Raw genomic sequence first — 5934 nt, 5'->3', positions numbered from 1 at the left:
GACACTTATCTCTGGGAAAGCCATGGGGAACACACAGTGAGCTTGGGCCCCCTGCTCTGCTGCCCATCAATACCTTTGCGCGTGTTCTTATCTCGGGGTGCCGGGGCTGCTTACTGTACGCTGACCAACGGTTCCTCGAGAACATTGTCTCTGTGTTCATCACACTAATAGTGTCCTCAAGGGCACTAACTGCTGCTGCTGCTCAGGGAAGCAGGCCAGGGACCGTCTCAGTATCAACTGGAGTGTCACAAGTGCCAGGCTGTTGGACCTGCTGACCAGCTTGCCTTGTTAACACTGACCTAGATCTGTGTTTCCAGGCTACGTGGAAAGATCAGCCAGCCATTCTTTTAGGAGCCAGAGTGCGGCTTGGTGATAGAGCACCTGCTTAGTATACCTAAGGCTCTGAGTTAAGTCTCTAGCACTACAACAAGAAAGCTACGACATCAAGGACAGATTCCTGGGAAAGAGTCATGAGGTGATCTGAGGCCAGCAGTGCTTAGGGAGGTGAGAACACAGCTTGGTGTTTGTGGAATGTGTCCTGGTCGTGGTCAACCAGAGAGAAACCATTCCTGCGTTTGATGGCCAGGCAGGCAGTTGGAAGCCAGTGCCATGGGTAGTCCAATGACAGATTCCTGAACCCCTGAACCTATGTATCCAGCATCATTCACCTATTTTAAAAGAGCTAGTTGCTGCCTCTGGAGGAGGGAGGTTAAAATGAACCTCTGCAGTGGCAGCATGGCCACCATCCAGAGCAGCAGCAGGCAAGCAGGGACCTTCCCACAAAACACCCTGGCTCCAGCATCCCAGCAATGGGCCAGCCGACTGAAATCCAGGGACATGGTTGCCTCACCCTTCGGTGACGCTGAAGCTGCATGGGCCCTGGGACCGCTCATTGAATAAAGTGAGGAGTCCTTCCAGAAACCACACTGCCTTCTTAGGGTTAGCACAAGAAGTACTTACCCCCAACACAGAATGTGCACTGAACACAAGTACATCATACATCACCAGACATGGTCTGGGTGGACAGGGAGGTCTGGGTAATGTGACCCTGTCCACTTCTGTGGTCCAGCCCTTGTCATGGCCTAGGTGAGGAAGCCATAAGGCAAGGCCACTGACTGTAGGCTGGAAGCCTTACACTCCCCAAGTAAGGAATACTGAGCCCGCTAACTGCCCTGCTGTTTGCTCTCAGGTAACAAAGTCTCAGAGTGAAGAAGACCCTGGTGTGTACTCGGGCATGTGTGTATGCACACGCACGCACATGCACACACCAGCATAGCCCATGTCTGGGGCTGGTGGCCATTACTGGGAGGAGAGGACGGAGCTAGCTCTGTTCCCCAGGATCCTCAGGAAAAAGGCCCTTTCCTCTCCTGCTAGATCCCTGGAGAAGGCAGGCTGAACCTCTTGGGCCTCTCAAGTGTGACAGGCCCACAAGGCCCCTGTGGCTTCCAATATCTGGTAGGCATCTGGTTCAGGCACCTTTGCTGTACCCCTTGGCCAGGACTACAGCTACCGACTCTCTGCTTCCCCTGCCTAGAGCCTCCTCAGGCTTCCCACAGTCTGCCACTGTGTCCTCCAGCTCCCGGCCTGCTCCTCCGTGCTCAGTGGGGAAGGAGATGGGCGGCAGGCGTCCCGAAACAGCATTTCTAACCTACCACCGAATTCCTACCTCTCCATGTCGGCCACATGCCTCCCGCACCCCTGAATTCAGGCTGCTCTCAACATCAGAACTCAACAGATGCTTGAGAACTCCGTGTGCTTGCCGAAGAGACCAAGGCCCCTGTCACTTGGCTACTACCTCGTCTCCTAAGTCAGTCAGAGCCGTCACAGTAAATGGCTTCCCCCTGTCAGTAGAAGACGTTCTAAATGGTCCATTTATTGCAAGTATTTTTTTTTTTCTCTTTTGATCACTCTCAGCCATGTCCTTATCCTACCGAGGCCCACGTTCAGGGACAGAGTGTGACCTTTCTGCTGTGAATAGCTGTGTGCTGCATTCTAGGGTCCACTGACTCACAGGGAGATGTAGGATATGACCTATCAGAAGCACCTCTGGGGTGAAAGACATGCTCTAATAAGAGGAAGGGCACAGGGTATTAAAGCCTGGAAGCATGCAGGCATTCCAGTGGGCTGTCTCTCAGCGGTGTGACCTCAGGTGCTGACTTCCTCCCTGGCCCCTTGCTTCCCCACCCCCCACCTACTGACAGAGTCTGTTGTTGGAGGATGGAGGGTGACATGTCAACAATTTTGGCACTGTACCCATCCTGAGCACATGCTGTGGGGCTGCTCTGTCACACAATAGAGATCCAACATCACTTCTCTACTCTGGGGCATGTGACAGAACCAAAGAGGTGAGCTTGGGGCCAAGCAGCTTACCGATTTGTCAGCGAGGCTGTTAGCTTTTAAAACTAGACAGGAAGGAAGGTTGAGGTGGAGGACAGGAAGAGCTGAGGGGCTGCAGTGACAGTGGGTGGGCTCCTGGGGACTGCAGGATGTGGTAGGTCTGTCACTCCCAGTCCTGGCGTGATCAATGTGGTGAAGTCCCCTGATCTCTTCAGAGAAGGTCTCCTCAGCTCTGGACAGACGAAGGCCTCAGGCTCGGCTGGCCTGCCACTGACTCCCCACGGCATTCAACTGTAATCATGGTCTCCAGCTCCCTGGAGCAGAGCCGCGCCCAGGAGCACGCAGGCGGAACCCTTTAGCACCCTGGAGCAGCCACAATGGCAGGAAGGTAAGTAGCACAAGTAGCACCCAGAGAACCATCAGTGCAAGGGAGCACTCGGGCAGCTGCTGGGGAGAACCATCAGTGCAAGGGAGGACTCAGGGGCAGCTGCCGGGGAGAACCATCAGTGCAAGGGAGCACTCGGGGGCAGCTGNGGCAGCTGCTGGGGAGAACCATCAGTGCAAGGGAGGACTCAGGGGCAGCTGCCGGGGAGAACCATCAGTGCAAGGGAGCACTCGGGGGCAGCTGCCGGGGAGAACCATCAGTGCAAGGGAGCACTCGGGCAGCTGCCAGGGAGGGCAGAGGCTCTGAAGGCCCGAGCTGCGCAGAGTGCTGAGCCCTGGGTGCCGGAGCTGCTGGGTCTGGATGCGTCAGTGTCTGGTAAACTCACTTGTGCCCAGGATGGAGATCCAGGACAAGTTCTAGGGGAGAAGACCCAGCTCCGTTTTCTTGGTGATGGCATGGGCAGAGCAGGATGCATTGCAGGTTGTTTCTCCCAGGCTGCGATCCCAAGCGGGTGACCCTCTTCCTGTGTTCAGTTCTGACCTGTAAGTGGAGTCACAACTCCAGAACCCACCCCAAAGGTCAAGGGACGTGCCACATACAGCTCCCAGCTTTCCCATACTACCCCTCCCCCAGGGCCACGCCTAACCACACCCTAACGTTAGTTAAAACTTGTCATTCTGAGACTGCTAACCAAGGGAGGCCTCAGGTGTGGCTGCAAAGCCCAGTGTCTGTTAAACTCAGGGAGGGTTAGTTATGGTGTCCCCATGAACAGGCTTCTAAGCCCTGGGGCTCCTCCCAGCTCCCCCACCCCAACTCCCAGAGGCTCGTATTTCCTTGTCCCAGGCTCACTTTGGCCATCCTGCAAAGGTTGTATGTACTTTGCTGCTGTGAGGGCTAGAGATGCCTGCTTGCTGGAACTCCAGGTCAATGCTGTGGTGTATCCTTAGGGCAGAAGTTACTTCTTTCAGGATCTCAGAAGCCAGATAGTTCTATGGTGCTAAGTCAGGCCTGGGGAGGGAGATGGGGGTAAAGAGTAGGTCATACAAAAAAACCCACAGTACTGTGTGTGTGGCCAGAGATATGAACAGCACCGCCTCTCTCCCCCACCCCCACCCTGCTCGGTTTCTAAGCCAAGCTAGGTGGGGCAAGACGGGCATTTGGAAGGGACTCAGCAGGCGCAGGCCAGCTCTGTGGCCCTGGCAGAGAAGCATGGCACAGAATAGGCTCCACCAGACATAATACTTTGCCAGAGTCAAGAAGCACTGACCTAAGCACTTTGAAAACATGGTTGCCTCATCCTTTTGTTTACTAGCAGCAATAAGATTATCTGGTGGGCATCCAATTACAGAAGGCAATAGCCAGCCTTGGTCCATGCCCTGACAATACCCTACCAGAAAGCACACAGGGCCCTAGCACCCTGACCTTTGCCATGGACATTCTGACAGTGATCTACATCACTTGGTCCAACTACATTTGTATTTCTGCACAGTTGCCAACTTCAAAAGTCAAGATGTGCCTTACACATAGTGTTTAATCACCCCTTAGATCAATGTGTAGAAACTGGCACCCAGAGGTCTCTTGTGCTGCCTCTCAGGCAGAAGCAACCCCAAGAGTGACTATTTGACATCTATTGTTTCAGATTGGTTTGTCCAGATTTTAAGTTCCCTGGAAATGGAATCCCAGAGCATATTCTTTTGTGGCCAACTCTTCGGGTGGGCATCTGCGTGATAGGCTGCGCCAGGTGCGGACATCTGCGTGATAGGCTGCGCCAGGTGCGGACATCTGCGTGATAGGCTGGGCCAGGTGCGGGCATCTGCGTGATAGGCTGCACCAGGTGCGGACATCTGCGTGATAGGCTGGGCCAGGTGTGGGCATCTGCGTGATAGGCTGGGCCAGGTGTGGGCATCTGCGTGATAGGCTGGGCCAGGTGCGGACATCTGCGTGATAGGCTGGGCCAGGTGCGGACATCTGCGTGATAGGCTGCGCCAGGTGCGGACATCTGNTCTGCGTGATAGGCTGGGCCAGGTGCGGACATCTGCGTGATAGGCTGGGCCAGGTGCGGACATCTGCGTGATAGGCTGGGCCAGGTGCGGACATCAGTGTGATAGGCTGGGTCAGTGGTTTGTGCCCTTTTCATGTTTCCCATGCTACTGTTGATGGGTATTGGTTGATTTTACTACTTTGGCTAAATCTGAGTAAAGCTGTAAAGAACATTCTCGAACCTGTGCCTTGGTGGAAACACACGCTTATGATCCTAGATCTATCGTTTTCATCTCCTTCAGTGATGTTCTATAGTTTTTAGTGCAGAGGTTGCAAAATTTTTGCTAAGTTCATTCCCAGTATTTGATTTTTTTTTATGATATCAGTTTTTTTTGTTTTGTTTTTGTTTGTTTGTTTGTTTGGGTTTTTTTTTGGGGGGGGGGTTGTCTCGAGACAGGGTTTCTCTGTATAGCCCTGGCTGTCCTGGAACTCACTCTGTAGACCAGGCTGGCCTCAAACTCAGAAATCCGCCTTCCAAGTGCTGCCTCCCAAGTGCTGGGATTAAAGGCGTGTGCTACCACCGCCTGGCTATGATATCAGTCTTGATTTGGTTGTCGCTAACACGTGGACTACTTGCGAGCATTAACCCTGGGTCCAGAACCCTACCAAACTCAGTCATCAGTTTTAATCATTTGTTTATAGACAATTATGAATTTTCGGTGTCTAACTATAGCTGTGAAGGTCTTATTTTTTATCATTGTGATACTTTCTTCTGTGTCTCCAAGTGTCTGTATCTCAGGTTTTAGTTGTTTATTACTGTTGTTATTATTATTAGTGTGTGTGTACACACATGCATATGTGTTTCACTGCGTGCATGTGGAGATCAGAGGACAATTTCAGGAATCAGTTCTCTCCTTTGATCTAGGGCTAGCACTGTGGTTGTCATATTTGTGCAGCAAGCACTCTAAGCCGCTTTGTCATCTCCATCCTAATTTTTAAAAAAACTAAACCATCAAACAAAATGTTATGCTTAGTGAATAGAACTAAAGATTATATTCTATATTATTTAAATATTTATTATTAAAAATTTATTTATTTATTATATGTAAGTACACTGTAGCTGTCTTCAGACATGCCAGAAGAGGGCATTTGATCTCATTACAGATGGTTGTGAGCCACCGTGTGATTGCTGGGATTTGAACTCAGGACCTTCGGAAGAGCAGTCAGTGATC

This window comes from Mus pahari, chromosome 12 (genome assembly GCF_900095145.1).
Source record: "Mus pahari chromosome 12, PAHARI_EIJ_v1.1, whole genome shotgun sequence".
NCBI classification, from domain to species: Eukaryota; Metazoa; Chordata; class Mammalia; order Rodentia; family Muridae; genus Mus; species Mus pahari.
The sequence above is the reverse complement of the archived record's forward strand: the minus strand, read 5'-3'. Positions refer to the sequence as shown.